Below are 25,461 nucleotides of genomic sequence, written 5' to 3' on the forward strand. Positions count from 1 at the left end.
CTGCCTGGCCCTCACCCTCCTGTCTCTACAACTCCTGGCTGAGGCTGGTGTCCTCACTGGCTGCCCTCCCTCTGTATTTTACATTCCCACGGCTTGCATGCAGCAGTAAGGCACCCCAGACAGGGTTGCGCTGGGGGTTCAAAGCCATCCAGAGGCTCCTCCGCTGCGCAGAAAGCGGCCTCCATTGAGAACTGTTGTCAGTAGGTGCCTTCGACCTGATGCATAAGAGAAGGAAGAAAACAAGCCCAGGTAGCACAGTGGGTTACACGGAGGGCTGCTAGCCACAAGGTCAGCAGTTTGAAACCATCAGCCTCTCTGAGGGAGAAAGAGAAGGCGTTCTACTTCTGTAAAGAGGGACTGTCTTGGAAACTCTCGGGGTGTGGGGGTGTGGGTGGGGGGTCAGTTTGACCCTGCCCTGTAGGGTCGCTGTGAGCTGGAATCCACTCCATGGCAGTGAGTTTTCCATGAAGATCACAGCAGAGGAAACTCAAGTGTGGAGGGGGTGGGGTGTGTGCTACTTTATCACAAAGGGTCCTTATGCATCAGCAACTAACCCAAGAGTGCCCACCCAGCACATGTCACCAAAGGGATGTCAATCTCGGGTTTCAAATTCTCCTGTCACTCCTTACCCCTGCCTGCCTGCCTGCTGGCTCACCTGGCTGCGAATCTTCCCCCTCTCTCTCTTTCATGCCCGAATCCAGGAGGTCCAGACTGAGTGGGTTTTTGTAATTCCATCAGTAATACCCCAAGGGGAGATCCACATCGCTGATGACCACTCAGTCGAACCCACAGTCCCCTCTCTCGCCCACGGGGCTTTGAGGATTGCTATGTGTAACTGCAGAGTAAGCCAGCCCCCAGACCCCCCTGCCCGCCCCGCCGAGTCTAAACACCTGCATGAAACCTAGATCTGCTGTGCCCTTGTTTTCCGTGCTGGGTGGGAACCCCACTGGGAGAAGCACAAGCCTGAACCTCATGTGCATGGAAGTGTCTTCATCTTACAGAGGCGGTCCTGGAATCCCGCGGGCTGGCAGTATTCTTGCCTCTGGAGGGAGTGCCAAGTCTGGCAGCTACAGGACCGCAGGGTAGCTCTTGGTTTCTCCAGAAGGCAGTACCCCATCTGTCTACTGACCCAGCTCTGTAGCAGCTACCCTACCCAGCCACGCCAAGCACGCAGAAGACTCAGACAGGACACATTTGCTCTGACTTTCCACCAAAAGAGGCCTCTTTGAGTGGCTGAGAAGGTGCTCTTGGCAGAAAGCTGCCCTCTTTGGGGAGACCATAGAAAGCTCATGAAAGAGATTCCTGGTCATCCAGGGGTTAGACCCCAGCACGTAGTGAGACCCCAAATTGAAACCCCAGTGGGTTGCCAGGCCTTTCATCTGCTGCACCTCTGAGGGAACTTGGATCTGCAGCCAAACACACCACCCAGGGTTCCCTCTCCCTTCAGAGAGGAGGTGCTACCCAGCCCGCAGCTGCTGCTGTGCTGCCCTGCGGCAAGTTAAAGCAGGCTGCTCCTGCTCTGCTGGGGCCTGCCCAACGTGTGCTCCTTGGTTCATCCCCGCGTGTTTCATTTCCTCCTAAAACTCCGTGCAAGTTGGGAACCTTGCAGGTATGGGGCCCAGTTAATATTGCCCCGGGCAATCTCCAACTGCTTATATGTCCCTGGTCGCACACAGTTTTCCATTTATTTAAATTTGGGGGGTGGGGTGGGGAGGGAGAGGAAGGCACTTCTCTTCTTGTTTATCATTTCTCCTAATGGTTTCAAAAGGAGCGTCGGTGGTGTAGAGGTAAGCGTTTGGCCTGCTAACCACAGGGTCAGCCATTCGAACCCACTAGCCACTCTGAGGCTGTTTGACTCCTGTCCTGAGAGCTCTTGTGTTGGAAAACCCACGGGGACAGTTTCTGATTTGCCCTGTTAGGGTTGCTCTGGGTTCCGCAGCTGCTCATTGACATTGAGTATGGTTTTGTTTTGAACCCCTCAAACCCAGACTCTTAACAGCACTGGGCTGCAGGTGGGGTACAGGCAGAGGGCACCCCTGTGGACACAAACTCCTGAGCTCCATCTGGTGGGCAGGTGGGCAGGCTGGCACTCACTCTGGCCGTCTCCTCCAGCTCCTGCTGCTGCTGTCTCTTCCTGCCCTGTGGGTGCTCCTGCAGTAGCCACTCGGCCATCACCTGGGTGCCCCTAAGGCAGTGGTTCTCAACCTGTGGATCTTGACCCCTTTCACAGGGGTCGCCTAAGACCATCAGAAAACACATTTCCGATGGTCTTATGAACTGAGACACCGCTCCTCTATCGGTCTCCAGACGGGTCCGCCCACATGCAGATACGCTCACATACAAGTTCCTGGCAAGGAGACTGTTACCCATGCTACACCATGCTTCAAGACAACATTTCATTGATTTGTCATTAGAAAGAAATATTTCTCGATATATACTTACATATTGTTTGTGATGAATCACTATGCTTTCATGATGTTTTAATTTGGCACAATGAAAATACATCCTATCAGATATTTGCACGATGACTCATCACAGTAGCAAAATTGCAGGGATGAAGTAGCAACGAAAATAATTTTGTGGCCGGGGGGTCACCCCCACATGAGGAGCTGTATTCAAGGGTCGCGGCTTCAGGAAGGTTGAGAACCACTGCTCTAACGTGCTCCCGCGGTGGCTTTCTCACAAGTTCCCCATCACATGCGCTCCCCCGACGGACTTCCCTGTATGAACTCCCACTGCTGTTTTACAGCCAGAGGGGAGTATCCCCCCAAAATCCCAAACAACAACAATACAAAAATCTATTTATTTCAAAACAAATTATCCTGGCAAATGGCACCTGTGTCCCCCCCCCCCCCGTGTGTTCCCCCTCCGCCCCCCAGGGGACTCAGCTTTTCTCTTGGGCTGTGCAGCTACTGGAGAGATGGACAGAAGTGGGCTGGGGCAGCACTGTCACTCACAGGCTGCAGCCTTCAGTCTCAGCAGCCTTGCCCTCTGGGCCTGTGCAGGGCGGGCCTACTGTGAACACAGGGAGAGATGAAAAGCACAGAGACTTACGGAGGGGGGGCTTAGTACCTGCGTGGCAGTGAGTCACCCTGAGCTGTCTTTTCATTCCCAACCTTCCTGCAAAGAAGATGAGATGAATGTAAACATTGAGCCTCTTCCATCCTGCTTACCCTCCTTCCTCAAAAGCCAAGAGCTCCCTTGCGCGTGTGGTTCACTAACTAGCATGGGCCTACAGAGGTGTCCTGGGTTAGGAAAGAGTTAAAAAGTTCTCAGCACCCACCCCAACTGCCTCTGCATCCATTGAGAACAAGGGACACACACACACACACACACACACACACACACACACACTTACTTGAGGGAAACCTGTTTTGCAAGTTTTCCCAGTAAACCTTGGGAAGGGGTTGCCGGAGACCAGAGTGGGAAAGCCTTAGCAGTATGGATTGGAGGCAACTTTATCCTGCAGGGAGGGAGGGAGGGGGAGGGGGGAGAGAGAAAGACACACACATACACACACACGCGCGCGCGCGCGCACGCACGCACACACTCACATGCGCCACAGTGGGTTTTCTCTTGAGCCCAGTAAGTGCATTGTTCGACAGGGAGGGGCAGATTAAGGCATGCCTATAATTTTGATCATTGTTTGCTGCAAAACAGCTCAGGCTTTGAGCGCGAAGCCACCGTTCTTGGCTTCGTCCCTGCATTCCTGGGAAAACCACACAAATTACACCACGCAGGGCTCCAAAGCCCCTCCAAGAGGTTTCACTAATGAACTCTCTCTCTCCCAGAGTCTCCGCCTGACAGGTAACGTAGGCATGTCGGCAGGTGGGGCTAGCGTTTCCATGGAGATTTATGATGTCATGCTTGAGAGAGCATGTCAAGACAGCCAATTTAACAAGTAGCTGCTCCGAAAAGTCCCATAGGCTAGAAGTAGGCTTTATGCAAATGACAAGAGGCTCCCTGGGGAAAAGAAAAGCTGAGAAAGAAAACGGTGGCGGTGGCGGAGACATGGAGGGGGGGCTACCTGACAGCTCCGAAGGATGACCAGGGAGTCCATCGGCACCGAAAACTTCCTGGGCACGGATTACATTTTCGACTTGAGCTGCCAGCCCCCCCGTGGCGCCCCAGGTACAGGTAAATAGGCCTCTCCCCCCACCTTCCTTTGGGAGCTGCTGCAAAAAGTTATCTGGGCACTTCCAGGAGGGTTGTCTCCCGGCATTGTTCTCGGGCAGGAAGCGCGAATTCCTGAAGCTCAGCTTTCTTGCACCCAGTGTTCCTGCTTTGGGCTGTGTTTTTTTTTTTTTTTTTCCTCCTGAAGGTTTTTATTTTACTTATTGATTGAATGAAGTGAGATGTTTCAATAGAGCTGAGAGAACAAACAAACAAAAAGCAGGCGGTTCAGTAATACTGACTGAGCCTCTGAATCCTGCGAAAACCAGGCCGGAGGTGAAAGTTAGAGGTGATTTGAGCGAGGAGTTACTGTATGCTTTTTTGTGTGAATTAGCCCCAGGTGCCTTCCGCCGGCTCCCCCCCTTTCCTAACTCTGAAAACAGCTTGACTTCTGGACAGCATGCATTACTGCAGTCTCTCTTTTTTGTGTCTTGTTTTTTAAGTTTTAAAGCATCAAAAATAAGATCGGTGGGCTATCCCCGAGAAAGCGTTTGACTCCAGTCTGTGAGCGCCGCGCATTTCTTTCTCCTTGCACGTGCCTTTCTCCCAGACCAAATTAAGGGGGGGAAAATCTACTCTGAGAAATCAGTTTCTGCACTCAGGGAAGTCCGGACTGCCCAGTTCAAAGAAGGCAGTTCAGATGGAGGCTGTGGAGTGTGGAGGGGGTGGGGGCGGGGGTCTTGGTGATAAGAGGCAGTTTTCAAAGCACACGCCCCAGCTTTCCTGGTGGTAGGGGCTTCCGTTTACTTGAGTTGGTGTGGTGTGCGCCTGTGAACACATTCGGACCTGTGGGGGACCCTATCTGCCCCACAGGACTTTTTAGATCCTAATCGGAGCAGGTCACCACCAGGCCTATTCTACTTGGATCCTTTTGGTTAGTCCCCGCATGCTGACGGTTCATGAGCAGAACTCCTTTCTCAGGCCCCGGGAACCTTGGGAGGAGCCCTGGTGGCATTGTGCTTACAAGTTGGGCTGCTAGCCTTAAGGTCAGCAGTTCAAAACCACCAGCCGCTCCAAGGGAGGGAAGTCCGGGCTTTCGACTCCCGTGAAGTGCAACAGTGTGGGGAACTCACTGGGGTTTTTCTGCCCTGTTCCAGGGGGTTGCGGCGAGTCGGCATTGAGGTTTTATTTTGGAGGAGCAATTTGAACCCCATAGATGCTCGTCACCACTGAAGGTGGGGCTTTCTGCTCCCTAAAGACTTGCAGCCTCAGAAACCCACGGCGGGGCGGCAGTTCTAACTGTCCTTTCGGGTTCCTGTGTGTCTGAATTGACTCTGGCTCGTGAGTTTGGTGTTGGCGTTTGAGAGGTTTGAGCCTGAGTGAGTGAGACTACGTCTTGCCAGCCAGGAGGATGTGATGGGAATCCCGGTGGTTTGGCTGTCGATCTGTGAAGTTCATTGGAAAGAGTTAGTTCCAGGCAAGAGTTGGATCCAAGAGGCTTGAGAATGGAAGCATAGAGTTCTGACTAGTTTTTAAAGACCATGGCGACTCTTGAAAACAACACCCCCCACCAAACATTAAGAAAAGGAAAAGAAACGACTGAGGGAGCAAGCAGAGCATGCATTAAAACATGTTCTGAACACTGTCTTGGTGTGGGAGGCCCACCTGGGAGGTTTGAGAAAAGATACGTGCCGGATGTATCGTTCGTGTTAAACACACGCCTCACTCATCGGCACGGTTCGGCTGCCCGAGAGACGAGGTTGTTGTGGGCAATGACCTTTCTGCAGAAAAAGCAAGCAGGATGTCCACATCATATCACAAAGTGGAAGATCGTCTGGTTACGTAGCTGCGGAGCCCCCGAGAATCATGGCCCCTCCAGGACGACAGATAACCTTCACCATCAGGCTCGTGCTACGATTGCCTCATGCCCCCCTGCCCCCCGCTGTTAGCTACTTACTCCCAGACGTGCTCCGTTAGTACACCAAATAGGCAGTCGACTTAAAAAGACATTACTCCTGTCAGTCCAAAATGTTGGCTGACGGGATGCGTGCTAAGCGGGGAATGGGTGGGGACCTCTGAGCGGCGCGGCCTTGCTGCAGAATAGTTCAGCAACGACACCTCTTTCTTGCCTCGAGAACAGTGGCGTGCTGGCTGCCAGCCTCAAGGTCCAGCAGTTGGAAACCCACCGGCCAATTCTTCCTCGAGACAAGGACGAAGCTTTCTATTCCCCGAGAAGAGTTGCAGTCTCGGAAACCCACAGGGAGGGGCAGTTCTACCCTGCCCTAGTGTGTGAGTGTGTGTGTGTGTGAGTGTGTGTGTGAGTGAGTGTGTGTGTGTGTGTGTGTGAGTGTGAGAGTGTGTGTGTGAGTGTGTGTGAGTGTGTGTGTGAGTGTGTGTGAGTGTGAGAGTGTGTGTGAGAGTGAGTGTGTGAGTGTGTGTGTGAGTGTGTGTGTGAGTGTGTGTGTGTGTGTGTGTGAGTGAGTGACTGTACGGTGGTGGCAATGAGTCAAAAATCCACAAGATGGCAAGGAGGGTATCTTATTTTTATCCTGTGCACGGAGACCATGGGTCGGAGGGGGTGTGGGGCAGGGGTGGGGGTGTTGGAGTTCCCCCAGAGGCGCCTTGGAGAAAGGCCTGTTCAAGTCAGCCTTTGGAAGCCCAGTGGAGCACCGTTCTCCTCTGACACGCTTCCCGTCTGTCTGTCGCGCGCCAGAATCCGTGCCACTTACTCTTAAAACAATGCCCACCGATGCTACCTCGAGGCACTTGCCAGACGCAATCGTCCTGAGTCTGGTTCACCCCCAGGTTGTCTCGCCCTGTAGGTTTGCACCGAGGTACGTTCTTCATCAGGAAATGAAGCCGTCTGGGACTTGTGGAAGGGACAGAGGCTAGGATGGGACTGGGAGTCCACATGCTGTCTTTCCCTCCTTTTGTGTTCAGACCCTGGCTCCGCCCTCCCTTGTCTCCATCCCAGACGGAAACACAGCCCAGAATTACAGTCTGCATCCACTGAATGTGAGAGACAAGTATGTTTTTCATTGTGTTATTTTTAGCACCGGCTACTTCCTAGCTGGGAGAACACCCTCTTATTCATTCCAGGTTTTTCTTATTGATTCCCCCAACTTTTCTGATAGTTCCACATTCGACAGTTGAGAACTGTATGGGGTTCCCACACTCCTGGCAGAAGGCTCGCTGTCAGAGTCGGTGGGCCTGTAGGCGGGTTTCCCAAGGGGCTCTGCCCCCTGACAGACACAGCCCACCACCACCACCCGGGTCAAGTGAATGGCACTCATCTCCTGGTAGCAGAAGTCTGATTCCCAGCATGGGCTTGGGGTGGTGCTTGGAATCAGAACCAAACCCTGCCATCCAGTCGTTTCCGATTCAGAATCATCAGGAGCCTATAGGGCAGGGCAGAGCTGCCCGCTGTGGGTTCCCGAGACCGTGTGAAGCTCTTGGCAGGTGTAGAAAGCCTGGTCTTTCTCCCAGGGGGCTGCTCAAAAACTGTTTCCAACCCAAAGCCTAACCCACTGCACCTCTTGGCTCATCTTGCAATGCTACAAAGAATCCTGTTGCCCCAAGGGCAGATCTGTGAGTTTGTCAAGCAAATATGAATTCATTCCACAGAGCGGCCATTTGTGATTTGTGTGTGTGTGTGTGTGAGAGAGAGAGAGAGAGAGAGAGAGAGAGAGAGAGAGAGAGAGAGAGAGAGAGAGAGAGAGAGGAAATGAAAGAGAGACTTCGATCATTGCTGGTCCTGAGGGGCTCATTGCCCTGGATTCTGTGTGTCAAGAGCTCTGATCTGTACCAGTGTACATGCTCTGGTCTAGCCGGATGTGTAAGGTAGAACCGGGGTCATGATCGTGGGGGGCAGGAGGAGGAAGCAAGAACTGGAGGAACGTTGTGTGTTCCGTCGTTGCTGTACTGCACGCTGACTGAGAGCGGCCACTTTGAAGGCAGAGCGGCATGTCCCAAGCAGTAGGGACTGCGGTGCCCAAACTCCAACTGGCCCTGGAACCTGTGATGCAAAGTCATCAACTTCGTTCGTACCTCGTGTGAGACGTGTCCGGGGGCTCTGCAGTGCACCGAGCGAGTTGTGGCTGTAGCTGGGAGACAAGATGCTTGTACATGCATGGTGATTGCATCCAGCAGTGTGCTCTGCAGGGGGTGAATAAAGATTTGTGGTGTCAGAGCCAGGGGGGTACCCCCCGACCAAGTGGCTGGATTGGCATGGTGCTCCCACGGTCTGGTCCATCTTATGAAAAGCTCAAGCTTTGGGGTGCTGGGAGCAAAATAAAGAGCAGCCTTTGAATTTGAGAACCCTCTTAATGACGGGAGGGCAGATGTTTGGATTCGACTATCTTCTTGTGGTAAACGTTTGGGACTTTCCATGAAAGTGCTTTCGGAAGGGAGGGAAAAAGGGGTGGGGAAGTCCCCATGCCCAGGAGATGTAGGACCTCCGGTGGTGTAGTGGTTACTGTGGGGCTGCTAACTATAAGCTCGGCAGTTCAAAACCACCAGCCACTCCTCCAGGGATGGGGCGGGGGACCCGGGACTTTCTACTTGCGTTGAGAGTTAGTCTCAGAAACCGCCAGGTGCAGTTCCTCCCTGTCCTGTACAGTCTCTGTGCGTTGCAATCTGCCCAACAACGGTGAGGTGGTGGTTGTTAGTGTTTGGTCTGAAGCAATGTGAACTAGACCTTCCCCCAGGCAGGCTGATGGGGAGACAGCTAGCAGAGAACTTCTCTTGAGCCGAAGGAAAGCTATTTCTGGAAGATGTTTACAGCGCAGGCCCCTTTCTTTGCTATTCTCAATTTATGTTGATCAGAAACACTCCTGTTTTACAGCTGGAGGGGAGTAGCCTCAAACACACACACACACACACACGCACGCACGCACGCACACACACGCACGCGCTCAAAACCCCTATTTATTTCAAAACAAACCATCCAGGCAATGATGCCCTTCCCCCCCGCCCCGCCCCCTGCCCGGGGAACTCAGCTTTTCTCTTGGGTTGATGAACAGAAGTGGGCTGGGACAGCACTGTCACTCACAGACTTTGCCCCTCACACCTGCCTCCCTGCAGCAGCCTTCTCTCCGGCAGGGCAGGTAAGTACAGGAGTTGACCAGAAGCAGCAGGCAGTATCCTGGGAAACCCAAAGTTGGCAGAAAATCTCTTCCCTTGTGGATTGTGAAACGCTGGCCGCCGCAGACCCCTGCTGGTGGATTTGTGTCGCTCTGTATTTCAGGGTGGGCCTCCCCAATGTACACAGGCTTCTCCTGCACTTGTAACTGCTGGTTCATGAAAACGTGTGGGGGGGAGGGGGAGAGGGAAGGGCTTTCTTTCCTGGAGTCGGAGAGCAAAGGCGGCTTAGTCATCCTGTGTCGTCAACCTGATAGCTGTGTGTGTGTGTGTGTGTGTGTGTGTGTGTGTGTGTGTTAGTTGTTAGCATGGCAAGAGCAAATACACACGGTATTGCACACTTCGAAAAAGCCTTCTGGGGAGATTTTACAGGCAGGTGGTTTGCTGCCTGCCTGCAAGGCCATGCTGTCTCTGGGTGACCCTGCAGGACAGAGTAGTCCTGCCCTGTAGGCAGTAATCCTAATCCTCTGCTTTTGGACTGGCTGCCTTTAGATTAACCCTTGAGACTCCAGGCTTCCTTTCTTGGAAAGGAGAGGACAGCTTAGTTTTACATGAGGGCGCAGGTGTGGTCTTTCCAGGGCAGGTGGGTCAGCAGACCGCATGTTACCATGGTGCCTCCGGGCTCCGGATCAGGGGCCCCGTGTCCTGGGCACTTGGCAGTGGGGCAGCCTCCGGAGGTACTGGGACTCTTCTGCAATGTGGCTCTCAGCGGGACGTTTGGATCCCTCCAGACTGAAGCACTGTGAGCCTTCTTTGAAAGACTGACCCTTGAAGGTGCCCCTTCCCAGTCAGAAGCCAAGCCAGCGGCAGCAAAGAAAGGGCAGGCGTGCTGCTTCACGGGTTGGGTTTGGTGTCTCCTATCCCCCAACACAGAATGACTCGGAGAAATAGAGAGATTCGCACTGGTTGTTCATTCCGATTCTCGGGGCACGTGCATGGAGGGTGGGTGTTTTCGTTGTGGTCAAGTGGGCTCCATCCATCACCCCCCCACCCCACCCCCCCTGCTGACCCTCCCTCCCTGTCTGTGGGAATACAGCCCAGCCCAGCACGGTTTGAGTGTCCTTGGACTTGAGTCTTGCGGTGCTGCATTCTAAGTTCCTGGAAGAAAGCGGTGCCAACGACTTGACATTTTGTTGCATCTTGTGTGCGTGGAGGGGGAGAAGCTGTGTGTCTGACGCTGAATTTAAAGCTGGGATCCCTTCAGAGCCGTTTCAGTCGTGGCTTGACCCTTCCACTCATCATTTAGATGGCTTCTCCCCCAGCGTGAACCGTACAGCAAGGACCCTGGTTGTGCCTGTGCCTGGGTTAGCCCATCCAATGGACAAAGAGCCCGATGCCTAATTGTTGAAGGTATTGCCTGATTGTCTCTCCCAGGAAGACTCACCAATTTGCTCTTTCAACCCCGGACGTCTTGAGATGAGAGTGGGTTACATTCACATAATGTGACTCACCGTGGTCATGACAATCAATGAAATGGATCCCGGAGGTGGGTTTGGGCATGGAACCCAGGCAGATAAATACAAGCGAGAGAGCAGTGTGTGACCTGGCGGATGCTCCCATTTTCATACAGCAAATTGGGTATCTAACCAGCCAGTTTTATATACATTGTTCAGCCACATTGGTTACAGTGTTCACAGTGTGTCAGCTTGCTCCCCATTTCCTTTCTGTTTGTTCTGTTTCCATCCATCTAGTTTCCATTTGCCTTCCCCCCTTTTGCTTCTGGGCGAATGTTGGCCTTTTGGTCTTGTGTAGTTGACTGTTTAAGGGAGCTCAGTGTTATTATTAATATTAATGGACAGATAATATTTGTCTGGAAGAGCAGATACATTTCCTGTGTGCCGATATAAATACACTACACCTTTCTAGAGTGAAACAGATCCAGTGCACCTGAGCAAAAGACGAGGGGGAGGGGGGAGGCTGCAAACAACAGGAGCATTTATTTCCAACTTTGCTGTGGTTTTTTTTTATCACATGCATATGTTCCTTAAAATAATTTTTTTAATGTTAACTTTAAATTTGAAACAGAACTAAATAAAGCCCGGGAGGGTAGCCTGCCTCCTTCCTGGTGGGGCACTACCAGCCATTGGCTTCTATATCACTTTCTGTAGCCTTCCCCTCTCCCCTACCCATCTCCATGCACCTATCCCCCATTTTTCAGATGGAGGCCTCCTGCAGGAGCTGCTTTCCCCCCTTCTTCTCCATACCCCACACCAAACTCAGCACCATACCCCTCCACCCACCACCCACCTTTTCAGAGGGTGGCCTCCTGCAGGAGCTGCTTTCCCCCCTTCTTCTCCATCCCCCACACCAAACTCACAGCCATCGAGGGGTTCCAGCGTATAGCGACCTTACAGGACTGGGTAGAGCAGCCCGGATGTCTGCCGAGACTCTACTCTTTTTGGGAGCCGAAAGTCTCGTCTTTCTCCTGCAGATCTTGCCAGAAGCAGCTCAGTGGGCAACCACTAGGCCACAGGGCTCACCTCTCTTTGCCAAGAGCAGAGACTTTGGGCGGCACATAGAGTCTTGTTTCCCCCAACCAGCCCCTTGCAGGCAGGACTCCACATTTCTAAAGAGACGCTTGTTTGGGGTTCTGAACCCCAGGCATGTTTAAGTGTCCATCTTTTAAAAACCGCCTCAACTTTTCAACCGAAACAAGCCTGTGTCCCCCTCTTCCAAAACACTGCCTGGAAGTTCACACAAAAAGGCTCTCGGATTCAACCCCACCCGTGGCCTGCTGAGTGAGGAGCCCTTTTGGATTGGGGCCTGTTACGGTCTGGCCTTCTGTCACTGTGGCGCCCTTTTCTAAATGGAAGGCGGAAAGGGACCTTTTATGACTCAGACCTGGAGAGTCACAAAAGCATGCCGGAGATTTTTATCTGACAGCAAAGCCAGGAAAGGCCTTCGGAGAGAAGTTGCGTTTCTTCGGCTCAGTAGTCGCTGCAGAAAGCCTTCTGCGTCCTTTTAAGCTGGGATTCTGTGGGCGTGAACGCCACCCCAGGGAACGCAGGGGCGGCACAGGTGTGCTGCCTTTGCTGCCTCATCCCTTTCGCCAAGTCAGGCCCTGTCTGCACGGTGGTTAGGCGTTTCTCCCTATCCTTCTCACAAGCTACTTGTGAAACTTCACATTTTCATCCACACACACACACACACACACACATATATATATATGTAGTCCACATATATAATTTTAAGCATTCACATCTTCTTCCTAGAATAGCTCGGTTCTTCCGCTGGTGGCGTCTATGTCCTAAAACGGACACATGTAAAAGAAACGCCCCTTCATAAGGTACTTCGTGAACGCATAAGCACATGCCTGACATCAGTTGGTGAACCTAAAGAAGAAGGCGAACGACGGGTAGAGGAAAGAGAGTCAAGTCGTGGCTCTGATGTGCACGACAAGGGAAAGCTGTAATTTAAACAAATTCATTAAGGAGGGCACAATTACAGTCGCCTCAAGGTGCTGGTAGGTCAGTTTCAAGCCTGATGGAGCCTTTGCTAATATGATGAGAGACATGATATTAGACATAGTAAATATGACATGCTCTTCCTCCAAGTATTAAATACATCTGGATTTTATAGATACTGGCATCATACATGAAGGGCCTTCATGCATGTTAATGCAATTCAACCAAAACTTTTTTTTAAATCATTTTATTTGGGGCTCTTACAGCTCTTCTTCCGTACATCATTGGTTTCAAGCATATTTGTACATAGGTTGCCATCATCATTTTCTAAACACTTACTTTCTGTTTGAACCCTTGGTATCAGCTCCTCTCTTTTGCCTCCCTCCCCCACTTCCCACCTTGGTGACCCCTTGAATAACTTATAAATCTTGATTGTTTTAATGTCTTACACCAACTGCTGTCTCACGTTTGTTGTTCATCTCCCTGGGGAGGGGTGATTATGAGTCAATCATTGCAATGGGTTTCCTGTTCATCTCCCCCCACCCTCCACCTTTTCCCCGACCCTACCCTCCTAGTTTTGCTACTCCCATTTCTATTGCTGAGGGGTTTATCTGACCTGGATTCCGTGTGTCCTGAGCTCCTAACTGTACCAGTGGACCTGTCCTTCTCTAGCCAGAACTGAAAGGCAGGACTGGGGTCATGGTGGTGGTGGTGGTGGGGGAGTGGGAGGAAGCCTCAAGGAACCAGAGGAATAGTGTGTGTCTCATCAGTGCTATACTGTGCCCTGGTTGACTTATCCCTTCCCTGTGACCCTTCTGTGAGGAGATGTCCCATTGTTTACAGATGGGTTTTGGGTCTCTGCTCCAACCCCCTTGTTCTCAACAATATGTGTTTGTATGTTTGTTTGGTTGGAGTCTTCTGGTGTCTGTTACCTGATCCCTTCAACACCTCATGATCTCACAGGCTGGTGTGCTTCTTCCATGTGGGCTTGTTACTTCTCTTCTAGATGGCTGTTTGTGTAACTTCAAGCCTTTAAGACCCCAGATGCTATATCTTTTGATAGCCAGGCACCATAAGCTTTCGTCACCACATTTGCTTATGCACCCATTTTGTCTTCAAATTGTGCCGGGAGGGTGAGCATCACAGAATGCCAGGTTGTTAGAACAAAGTGTTCTTGCATTGAGGGAGAGCTTGAACAGAGGCCCAAAGTCCATCTACTTCCTCAATGTATTACCATATAAATATATGCACCTAGGCCAATACCTCTAGTCTTATGAAACATCATGTTTATACCTGGAACCATACCTTTGCTTCCTAGATCTCTCCTCTGTGTCCTTTTACCTCCCTCCTGCCCACCATCATGCTAGCCCTAGTCCAGGGGGTGGCCACAGTTGGGGATCCAGTTTGCTAAGAACTGGATCCAGGTCTCCGGCCTGGAGTCAGGAAGAGGCCCAAACAGGCTCTGCATTTGAATGACGGAGCCACTTAAGAAGATTCAAAGTCCATGGACTACCAGAAGACCAAACCATCTTGGCTTGGAAGAAGTCAAACCGGAATACTCCTGAGCAGCGAGGCTGCTGGGGAGAGTTTGTCTTGCATACTGAACGTGTTCCTAGTCCCTGGAAAAGGGCATCTTAACCTGGTAAAGTTAAAGGGTCAGCACACAAAAAAACAAGGGAAGTCCCTCCGTGAGCGAGGGATAGAGTTCTTTCAACAATGGGACCGACCGAACTATGCTTGTGAGGACGGGGTGACTCTGAGCAGCAGGGTTTGTTTCATGCTGTTGTACACGCAGGGGCGGGGGTTGGTGGGTGGGGAAGGTGTCCCTGTGAGCCAGAAGCACTGACTGAGGACACCTAGCAACAGGAACAAGCCCTGCCTCCTTACTGGATAAATAACCCACATAATCACTGCCGTTAGGATGCACCAGCCCAATGGGGAAAAACGGAAAACAAACAAACAAACAAACTCATTGCTTCCAATTCTACTGATACAAAGCAGAAAGTGACCCTAGATTGGAAACAGTAGTTCCCAAGTCTGTGAAACCCCCGGGGCGACCCCTGTGCCACTGTGAGTGAGTGGGTGGTGGGGGCAAGCCTTGTGACTCGCAGTCAAGCACTTAAGCCCCAGCACCACCAAGGCCCTTTAGAGAAAGACTGAAAGCAGCCAAACCCATGGCTGTTGAATTGATCCCGACATCACTTGGGTGGAAATACTTGGTTCGCAAAATGGTGAGCACACATTTTCCACCATAAACTCCCCAACACACCGAGTCTTACTGCCAAGGTTTTTTTTCACATGTGATTGTAAAACATTCTGAGCTGAAATGGACAGGGCAATGTGGTATTAGGATTGGGAGGACCAGCACCCCCCCCCACCCCCCTGAGTACCCATGGGTTCAGTAAGCACAATTTTACGGTTGAGATGTATATATATTATATTAAAGTCATCGAGAGCATGAGAGATACAATAATGCAGTCAGACACATTGCATGGTAGCATTGCTCATCTCAGCCCTGCTTGATGGTCCACGTGGAGAGAGGGGGAAGGGAAGGAGGGCTAGGGAACAGGGAGCGAGGATGAGGAGAGGAGAGGGAAAGAGAGGCAAGAGGGAGGAAGAGAGACCTCTATTGCTAACCCAGGCCTATATACCTTTTGGGGGCGTGCAAGTCCACTAGTTACAGGTAGATACACGTCACCGGAAGGGGCTGCACTATAGGTTATACAGCAATGAGAGGGGGTGGTCTAGGGACATACGTGCAATAGGAAGAGGGATTGGGGGTATATATGTGACAAGATGGGCGGATCCTAGAGTCAGGATGGCAGCTCAACTTTGACCTGTTCTCTGGATCTCCATAGGAACCATTATCAGTAGGGTGTAAACCCCACCTATAAGAACCAAGCTGATGGTGGCAAGCTTCAGGGAGAAGTAGTCCATTGTGTCCAGCAGCAGGGAGCAGGCCCACCCCTGTGGTGTGGGGAGACAGCAGTCTGCCTCCTGGGAGGATCTCACCTCCCCCCACTGGGCAACTCAATCCCTGTGCATTTAGAATAGCTGGAGGTCAGAGCTGGGGGCCAGTTCCCCCAGAAAGGTTTGTTTTAAGGGGCAAAAACTTTGGTTCCAATTTTTTTTTGGATAAGCCAACCAGAATTTGTCGAATGCGGAATTTATACATACGATGAAATGTCTCATTTCTCCAATGAGAGTGGGGGTAGGTGGGAGAGGGTTAGGTGACCAGGAGCCGCCTTGCTTTAGATGAGGTACAGGTTGTCCAGTTCTCCACAGTCCCCTGTCTCCATCTGATCTCTATCACAGGCACTCACTCGAACCCCAGTCCTACCTTTTATGTGGAAGAGATGATGTCGGTGGAATTTACAACTTTGCAGATTGAGGTTCGGGCACTCCTGTCCTTGGGTGGTTTTGGACAAATCACGTGTCTTAATTTGAGCTTCCCTGACTGCCCCTGTGGAAAGGTGGGGCTAAGAGTCCTTACTCAGCAAGAAGGTTTGCAGGAGCCCTGGTGGTGCAATGTGGTTAACTGTGTTTCGCTGCTAACCCAATGGTTGGCAGTTCGATTCCACGCAGTACTTTTTTTGGGGGGTGGGGTGGGGGGATAAAGACTAGGTGATCTGTGTCCAGAGCATTACAGCCTAGAAATCCCTGTGAGGCAGTTACACTCTGCCGCATCTGGTCAGGATGAACCCAAATTGACTCTGGGGACACTTACCCCAAACAACAAAGGTGCCATGCAGATCAGAAACCATGTGAGACAAGGGTTTAGTCTAGTCCCCGGTGGGTAGAGATCTTCACTGCATGGTGTCCTGGCTGCCATGGAAACTGAGAGAACAGGTCAGTTTCTTATTTAAGATATCCGCGTCTTAAACATGGATCGACTGTTCTCAGCGGGGCCTCCTCCAAGCTCCTGCGGAGGATGTCCTCGTGTCACGGAAACCAGAAGCAGAACCAGAGGGCTGCCATCCACGATGGCGCAGCTCCTCAGACGTCTGCACAGTGGACTCTGGACCTGATGGCTTTGCAGAGACCCGTGAGGAGGACGCAAGAGTTTGGTTAAACCAAAAGAAAAAACCAACCAACCAACCAGATCCAACCCACTGCCAGAGAGTCAGCTCCCACCTGCAGCACAGATTGAACGGCTCCTTAGGGTAGAGTCTTCACGAAAGCTGACAGCCGCCTGTGTCTCCTGCAGAACAGCGGATGGGTCTGAACCACAGAGCAGCCCATGAAATCAAGAGAATGTAGTTATTAATGCACGAGAGTGCTGTCTGGATTCTTAGCTGTGAGATGAGGATGATTTTGATTAGCATGAAAGGGGACAAACACTTGTGATCAATTGGATTTGGAAAACACACACACACATGTCTTATACGTGTGTGTCTATGTACTTTTTCTTCCCATGTAGCCCCTCACTTCTTCAGCTCTGAGTGAGTCTAGACTGTGGGTCAATAGTGGTGTAATCCAACTAGATGATACTGACAGTGACCCTGCTGGACGCAGTAGACCTGCCCCACGGGGTGTTTAAGGCTGTGTGCTCGATGGATCGCGTGTTCCGTCATGTCACATGCATGTGAAAGTCAGACACTGAATAAGGAAGACCGAAGCAGAATCGATGCTTATAAATCGTGGTGCTGAGAGAACTCCATGGACTGTCTCGGAAGAAATGCAGCCAGAATGCCCCTTAGAGGCAAAGAGAGTGAGACTCTGTCTCGTGTACTCTGGACGTGTCCCGAGGAGAGACTGGTCCCTGGAGGAGAACATCATTCTTGGTCAAAGCAGGGGGGCAGAGGAAGACACTCTGAAGCAGTGGTTCTCAACCTCTGGGTCGAACGACCCTTCCACAGGGGTCGTCTGATTCCTACCAGTAGCAACATGACAGTGATGAAGTAGCAAAAAACACAATTTTATGGTTGGAGGGGGGTGGTCACCGCCATATGAGGCACTGTATGAAAGGGTCGCGGCATGACAAAGGTGGAGAACCACTGCTCTGCAGGATGAGCTGACGGGACACGGTAACTGTAACAATGAGCTCTGTCCTGTTGTACTTTGGGTCCCCGAGTTGAAACTTGCCAGCACCAAACGACAACCATGTCAATGGAAGCAGGTGGACACAGGACACATCTTTCTTCCATGGAGCAGCTGGTGGTTTCAAACCTCTGACCTCTGGCCAGCAGCTGAGGGCCTTTCTCTTCTGCCAGCAGGGCTCCCGGGACCCATGCTAGGCCCTGGGAATCCATCACTACACACCACGGAAGACTGAACAGGACACTGATTTCTGAATCTTATGGGTGAAGGCAGAGACAACAGAGAGGTCATTTCCGATGGAGTCAGCCCCGTGAACACAATAAAGATGGTGTTGTGCAAACCAAACCCATCAAGTGAGTTCTGCTTTCTGTAGACCCTCTCAGCAGGGTTTCCGCAGCTGTCAGTCTTCACAGGAACACACAGACCTCATCGCTCTAACTCGGAATGGCTTTGAGTTTGAACTGCCCACTTCGTAGTCAGCAGCCAAGGGCTTAACCCACAGCACAACTAAGACTCCGGGGCCAGAGTGTTCCAGCCAGGAACAGCAGTGGGGAGACACCTTCTTACAGGAAGTGGCTGGTTGGTTTCAGGACCCAGGTCCCCAGGAAAAGTGGTCAGAATAAAGCATCTGGACCTTAATCTGTGTCGTGCTAAGGGTTTCTTAGGGAGAAGGCTGAGGAATGTGTTGAGTTTCTGTTCCAACAAATGTTGGTGTGTGTGTGTGTGTGCGCGCGTGTGTGTGTGCCAGCCTGTGTGATCATGAGGTGTCAGTGGGATCAGGTATCAGGCATCAAAGACCCAGAACAAAAAATTGTACCACTGTGAATGAGGGGGAGCACAGATTGGAGACCCAAAGCCCAATTGTAGACAGTTGGATATCCCCTTACAGAAGGGTCACAAGGAAGACATGAGCCAGCCAGGGTGCAGTATAGCACCAATGAAACATACAACTTTTCTCTAGTTCTTTAATGCTTCTCCCGCTACCCCTGCCGCCCCCCCACTATCATGACCTCATTTCTACCTTACAAAAAACCAGCTAGACCAGAGCATGTACACGGGTACAAATAAGAGCTGAAAACACAGGGAATCCAGGACAGATAAACCACTCAGGACCAATAATGAGTGTAGTGATACCAGAATGCTAAGGGAAAGGTTGGGGGGGGGGGGAGAGAAAGGGGGAACCAATCACATTGATTGATATATAAGCCCTTCCCAGAGGGATGGACAACAGTGAAGGAAGACCGGTCAGTGTAAGGTACAAATGTGCTTGACATAATGGATGGATGGATGGCATGTGATCAAAGCTGTACAAGCCCCCAGTGAAATGATTTTTTTTAATATGGGATGTGTGTGTGTGTATTTGGGGGAGGGGTGGTTAACTGTGCCCCCCTCCACTCGTCTCCATGACTGAGGCTGCAGGAGTCCCCAGAACTCCCTGAGTCTACGATGTGGCAGGTTCCAGAATCCCGAGCAACGTATGACTCCTACCAGGTCCACAACAGTGTCCCCATGGCAGTTTTTGTCAATCCCAAGGCCACATGTTGGCAACATCTCATCTTTTCTCCCCTCCTAATTCTCAACACTGTGGTGGACGCCCAAAGTGCTGAGATTGCACATTCTTTGGTCACTGGTGAATGTCCCACTTGACCGCCAAAAAAAAAGGGGGGGTGTCATTGGTCATGATGGTATGGGAATGTATATCAGTGACACCAGGAGAGTTAACCTGCTCTCAGTCAAACTCAGGATGGTGTGTGTGTGTGTGTGTGTGTGTTTAACATCATCCTGGCCATTTCAAGTCAAGAGAAAGGTTCAGCAGGTAGAACCATTCGTTCACAGCCAGGCTCGGCTGTAAGCTCAGGCCCCCAGGATGCAGCCAGCCAGAGGAGCGAGCATAGATCTTGTGGGTCCCACGGACGTCTTTCATAACTAACAGGGGCCAACCCATGCTGGTCCTTAGAAGTTGGCAGAGATGTTGGCGAGGTCAGTGGACGGATGTCCCGTCTCTCCGGGGTGCAGATGTGGACCGTGAGCCCCAGAGAGGAGACATGATTTGGGTAAATTGCGTCACCCGCTGAACCCAGAGTGGGTTCTGGCATCCAGGTGTAGGAATTCTAGTGGCCCTTTCACAAAGACTGTGTGCCTCTGATGGCCATCCTGTGGGGCCAGTAGAACCGGTTTTTTCACCAGGAGCAGGCATGCCCTCTGGGTGGTCTTCCTTCTCTCTCTCTCTCTCTCTCTCTCTCTCTCTCTCTCTCTCTCTCTCTCTCTCTCTCTCTCACTCTCACTCTCTCTTTCTCTCTCTGTTGTGGAAGTTCCTGTGGCAGAGAAGGTCGAAAACAGAGACCAGGACCTGTCAGGAAGAAACCATTGGCTCAAACCGGGGTTGGTGTAAGACTTGGGCAGTCGCACCACAGATACATTTTGATACAAAGTAGAGATTTCCGTGCAATCAGGGGAAAGAGCTGTTTCTAATCCGAAGCTGTGGACATGAGTGCCTCCCCCGCCCTCCCGCCCCCCCCCCCCCCCCCCCCCGCCACACACACATGGACCATTGGATGGTCCTTCTGGTTCCATGCCCACTCTTGAATCCTCTTTGCCCGTGGGACCATGTGAGCTCTGTGGAAAAGAGACACATTCCTGACCTCATTAGCGTCGTTCACATCCGGATTTACCTGCACCCCACCCACCTGGGTCGGGTTTGGGGAGCAGTGAAAAAACCGGTATCTTCTAACCGTGAATCACGCTCCCAGCCCCGTGCCACTGCCTGTCGGGTTCGTTCGCCAGGCAGCTCCCTGGCAGAATGGGCGCTAGCGTGGAAGGCGGCCTACGGAGTGTGGAGAGGGAAGGCCCGGCCACTGGTGGTGTTGGCCGCTGGCTGCACTCGGATGGCTGAAGGTCATTGGGCCCAGGCCTGGCTTGTGGCGTTGGATATGAAGCCCCCCGAGGGTCTGCCTGGAGAGGAGAGGTCAAGCAGAGAAGGTGCCTTCATGTGCTTGTGCTGCCCGGGGCCCTGCAGTGCAGCAGGCAGGAGCCAGGTACCGATGGGGCTGTGTTCTGCGGGACTGCCTCCCTCGTGGAGGTGGGGGGAGGAGGGGGTCTCCGCACACTGTGTCAGCGCACCCCTGGCTCCCTGGGCCCCTCCTCCGGTGGGAGTGCACTCTGCTAGGTCATTGATCGCCCAGAGAGGCATGGGCCACTCTGGGTTCTTTGGACGTGGACTGTATGCTGCCCACCAAGCAGAGGGGCTGGCCCACAGCCCTTAAACCGTGCGCATTGATCACTGGATTGCTTGGTTTACTCTGAAAAAGCTCTTCCGTTTGTTTTCCGGACAAAGGCAGGAGGCATTTCCCTCCCCCTCTCCTGCGGAGCACATAGGCTGTTTCTGGGCAAGGGTTTTCTCAGGCACCGTCTGCCTCGGCCCCGGGCTCTGCCTTCACCTCCTGGCCAGGAGATTCCCTAGAACACACACAAACCACTTTGTGCTGACTTCCATCACCCTTTTTCCGAGGGCAGATGAGGTCTGACGGGTTCCATCTTGTTCCTTCCGGACGTGAGCCCTGCACGCAGGCGTTGGTGATGGGCAGGGCTTCCCGCGGGGCCGGCCTTGGGGTTCTGGGACAACACCCATGCCAGATCTCACCAGCGTCTGAGAAGCTAACCTGGGGAAGGGCTTCCAGGCAGGGGAGGCAGGAAAGAGACTGGGGTGAAACGCCCAGAGAGGAAAAAGAAAGACTCCTGCAGAAGTGAAAAGACCCCACCCCCCAAAAAACAGGATGAGTCTTTGTACCTGGTCTGTCATTTCCCACGCCTGACGTCCTAGTCAGAAATAATAGGCTCTGAAAATAAGCTTTAGGTGAAGGGTCTCAGTTACCAAGTTTGATGTAAGGAAGACGACGGGGGAGGGGGTGTGGGGAGTGGATGGGTGGGGGCATTCCCAAACGAACCGGCTGCAGTTTTGTCCCAGCATGCATTCCTTCCTTGTTATAATAGAAATGACTGACAATTAGAAGGAGCCCGGTCAGGTAAAGCTGGGCTGCTAAGCACAGGTCTGAGGTTCAAACCCGCCATCCACACCTCCGGAAAAAGACTTGGCCGTCTTCTACCGTAACGAGGTCCAGCTTTGGGAACGCCCCTGCAGAGGCCCCGTGAGTCCGAACTGACTCGATAGCAGTAGGCTTTGGGCACACTGATTGGATGAGGGTTTGCTCTTGGCCTGGCTCGGCTGTGTCGTGAGCACCCTAACATTTTGAGTCAGGCTGTGATGCTCTGTGTTGGAGGTTTTGAGTCTGTGACCCAGCACGCTCTGTTGAGACTGCCTTGGGCCGCAGTGACATTGGGCGGGTAGCCAGCAGAGTTCAGGTCTGGGCATGAAGGCTAACGGTGGGATCAGACACACGGGAATGCCATTGGGATCAGACACACAGGAATGCCGTTGTGCCTGACATGCTTCCAGGCGGCGTTCCTAAGGGAGTGTGCTGCTGGGTGGTGCGCAAGCAGTTGGCACGCGTGGCTGCTAACTGAAAGGTCGGTTCCTGGGAAGAAAGGCCTGGCTTAACGCTTGTGGGCACAGCTCCACCAAGCACCACAAAGGGCTCCGTGTAGCAGAGTCCCGTGGCCCAGCAGGTGTCTACGTGGCGAGGAGGAGAAAGGTCCAGGAGCTTAAGAGGACCGTGGAGCAAGACAGTTGGGGCTCGGAAGGGTCTGGGGCTGTGTACACGTGTGGAACGACCACAGCGGCCGCGACCACAAATCTGAAGAGATCCTCATTTCAAAGATGCCACGAGAGGTCTGGAAAGCCATAGGAGCTGTGTGTGGAGGCTTGGTGGCCGTGTCTCGGTGTGGAGGTTCTGTTTTGGTCCCTGTGACCCCACTGCCATCCAGCCTTAGCGACTCACAGTGAGCCTCCCCACAGAGCAGGGTAGAACTGCCCCTGTGGGTTTCCCAGACTGTACCTCTCCAGGAGTGGAAAGCAAACGTTGTCTTACTCCCATAGAGTGACTGGTGGATTTGAACTGCTGACCTTGCGATTAGTAGCCCAATGCCTAACTACTGTGTCACCAGAACCTCTGCTTGGGAGAGGCCCTTCTGTGTCAGCCGAGTTTCCTAACGTTGGGCGGGTTGAAGAGACGTGTGCTAGAGGACTGACTTGGGACCACACCGGAAACTGCTGAGTGGATGAGAAAGGGTGCCGGGGAGTCCCCTGCTTGCTCCAGCTGGCACAGACCCTTCCCCTTTCAAATCACCTCCTTTCCATCTCTTTGACTTCAGACCAATGGGCCCCTGATTCCCTCGCAGTCCCAAGACCCCATGCTGGTTCTGTCACTACCTCCTAAGTCTTCCTGGGGCCTTAGTGGTTATGTATGTGTTGGGCCCAGAGCTGCAGGGTCAGCTGTTCAAAACCAGCAGCCACTCCTCAGGAAAAAGACAGAGCTGTGTCCTCCTGCGTTGTTGGGAATCCCACAGGGGCAGGTGTGCTCTGTCCTGTGTGGTCGCTCTGAGTCAGCACCTCTTGGATGGTTTTGGGGGTGAGTGTTGATCTAAGAGCCCCTGTGGTGCAGTGGTTACGCATTGGGCTGCTGTCTAGGAAGGTCAGCCATTCTAAACCACGAGCTGCTCTGTGGGAGAAAGATGGGGCTTTCTACTCCTGTAGAGTTTCGGCCTCAGGAACACACAGGGGCCATGGCAGCCCCATCCTGTAGGGCCACTGTGAGTCCGCATCGACTTGATGGCTGTGAGTATTTTTGAGTGTTGATCTGAGATTCAAAAGTAACTCAGACGAGACCCAACTCTGAGGATGACAGCTTGTTTCAGATGAAAGACACACTCACACCACAGGTCAGGATCCCGAGGCCGGAGCCCTCAGTGTCACTTAACCTGAGGTCACACAGTGATGGAGCGAAGATCTGGAATTGAGACAGTCCCTGAGGATGGGCTTTGTCCCCCAACCCACCTCCCTTTCTTTTCTTCTTTTAAAAAAAAAATCATTTTTACTGGGGGCTCAAACAGCTCTTATCACAATCCATACGTACATCTCTTGTGTTAAGCATATTTGTATATTTGTTGCCATCATCATTCTCAAAACATTTTCTTTCCCCTTGAACCCTTGGTGTCAGCTCATTTCTCCCTCGCTCCCCCACCCTGCCTCCCTCATGAACCCTTGATAATCTATAAATTATTATCCACGTTTCTGTTGTTCCGTCCCCCAAGGAGGAGGGTATATGCAGATCCTTGTGGTCGGTTCCCCCTTTCTACCTCACTGTCCCCTTCCCCCTCTGGTATCACTACTCTCATGACTGGTCCTGAGGGGTTTATCTGTCCTGGACTCCCTGTGTACATGCTCTGGTCTTTCCTAAGGTTCACTCAGGCACAACTCCCGGCACTGCCGCTCTGCCCCACAAGTCTGCTTTCTGGCCTGCTCTGCCTTCAGCTAAGGAGCCCCGGTGGCGTAGCGGTGATGTGTTGGGCTGCTATCCTCAAGGCCGGCAGTTTGAAACCACCAGCTGCTCAGGAGAGCGATGGGCTTCCCATTCCCATAAACAGTGACCGGCAGTGAAACTCCTAGGGGCCGATCCACCCTGTTCGTATGGGGTCCCTAAGAGTCAACATCCTCTTGATGGCAGTGAGTTTGCGCTTCCTCCTTCTCTGAGATACACAGGGCATGGGGCATGTGGGGACTGAGGGGTGTTCCTCCCCAGACAGCACCATAACCTGCCCTCACTCACACGTCACTCTGGTCTGACCCTGTTCTGTCAAAGCGTTATCCTGATCCTGACCCAGAGTCTGCTGGTGGAGAGCAGTGTGGTTGTAGGTGAGAGGGGAATCTCCATGCCCGCTTACTGACTGTGCTTCCCCAACCCCACATGACTGCCTGCATTCACACGTAGGAGGATATGCCAATAGACACACACACACACACACACACACACACACACACACACACACACACGGTGGTGCACACGGCTGATGCTCCCCTTTACTACGAGATTGCTTTAAATCCACCCAGGAGCGCCTTCGAAGAAAGTCCTGGGGAATCTGCCTCCAAGAACTGGAGCACAGGGCTGCTTGGACACATGTAGAGCCATGATATCAACATGCACATGCCGCGTACTCAGGTTGCGCCGACAAATGCGTATCCGCAGATACCTAACTCTCACTGAAGCATGCAAAGAGTGTGTACGCATGCACAACCCCCCTCCCCCCCACACACACTCACGAACATGTACAGACACACGCAGACGCCTCACAAGACCAGATACTTAAACATACATGGTAACTGGCTCTGGCCGTCCGGGGCTCACACCGTTGTCCTACGGGAAAGGCGCCTAAGAAAGAGCCACGTTGTCAAAGACGGACCCCGTGACCATCAGGGCCCTGAGTGGGCGTGCCGTCTGCAGAAGCTCCGCACCTGAGTGACTAGCATTCATGCACACCCACGCAGGCAGAGGGCACAGGGACAGCCCTGTCGTCCGGGGTTTGCCTTTTCACGAGCCTGCGGTGCCTGTCAGCGCCCTGTCATTCCTAAGGTGATGGCTTTCTTCCAGCAAAGCTGCTTTCCCTGAAAGCCCGGGCTTAGGGGCAGCTCTTCCGAGATGAACCACCGCCATCAGATTCCAGCAGCTGCCTGGGAGGTCAGCTGCTTGCATCCCGCCGCTGAATCAAGCTTGCATCGCCGGGGGCCTGCAGGGGGCTCTGGTAGCGTAAAACCCCGGACCTTGACGCTAATCCGTTCTAGAAGCAACGTCGAGATGCAGTGCAATGGCGTGCC

General features: G+C 52.5%; 1 protein-coding gene across 19 annotated transcripts in view; it reads left to right on the forward strand.

Moving 5' to 3' along the window:
* The window catches only part of KIAA1217 (KIAA1217 ortholog), a 944,408-nt gene that overhangs the window by 599,851 nt on the left and 319,096 nt on the right, over positions 1–25,461 (forward strand). The window contains exon 1 of one of the 19 annotated variants that reach the window (XM_075552497.1): positions 3,803–4,137. The exons of 17 other annotated variants lie outside the window; for them this stretch is intronic. The gene's annotated coding sequence lies outside the window, so the exon portion shown is untranslated. Of the gene's footprint in view, positions 1–3,802; positions 4,138–25,461 lie in introns of those variants that run through there. One more of the 19 variants, XM_075552499.1, reaches the window with a different exon arrangement.

Source organism: Tenrec ecaudatus, chromosome 6 (genome assembly GCF_050624435.1).
Source record: "Tenrec ecaudatus isolate mTenEca1 chromosome 6, mTenEca1.hap1, whole genome shotgun sequence".
Classification (NCBI taxonomy): domain Eukaryota; kingdom Metazoa; phylum Chordata; class Mammalia; order Afrosoricida; family Tenrecidae; genus Tenrec; species Tenrec ecaudatus.